Source organism: Carlito syrichta, unplaced genomic scaffold (assembly GCF_000164805.1).
Source record: "Carlito syrichta isolate Samal-C Ts95f unplaced genomic scaffold, Tarsius_syrichta-2.0.1 Scaffold301541, whole genome shotgun sequence".
Taxonomy (NCBI): domain Eukaryota; kingdom Metazoa; phylum Chordata; class Mammalia; order Primates; family Tarsiidae; genus Carlito; species Carlito syrichta.
In genome coordinates, this window is record NW_007245637.1 from 112921 (window position 1) to 113347 (window position 427).

The following is a 427-nucleotide window of genomic DNA, read 5'->3' on the forward strand; positions in this document are numbered from 1 at the left end:
GTGCCCAGACTCCGCCCACCTCCACCGGGAGCCCGGCGCTCCCGACTGCCCCCTGCACTCGGGACCGAGCGTTACTCGGGGAAGGGTCCCCGAGCTGCGCGGACGGCGGACGAGACGCGTCTCAGGAGCGCACGGCTCTGCGGCCACGCGCGCCCCGATGGCCCCCGGGAGCTGAGCGCAAGGAGGGCGGAGGGAGCGGCGAGGCGCCCGGGAGCCCAGCTCTGGCTTCCAAGGTAGGGAGGAGGAAGATGCCCCGACGAAGTTGATCTCTGGGGGAAGGAGGCGGGGGGCGCCCTCCCCAAGCCCGAGCCCCACGGAGAGCGTCTGGCTTGACCTCACCTCGCCTCCAGGGGCGCTCTGGAACTCGGACCCGCGGTCCCCGGGAAAGCGCAGTCGGAAAGTTGTCGGCGGCGGTGCCCTGCACGCC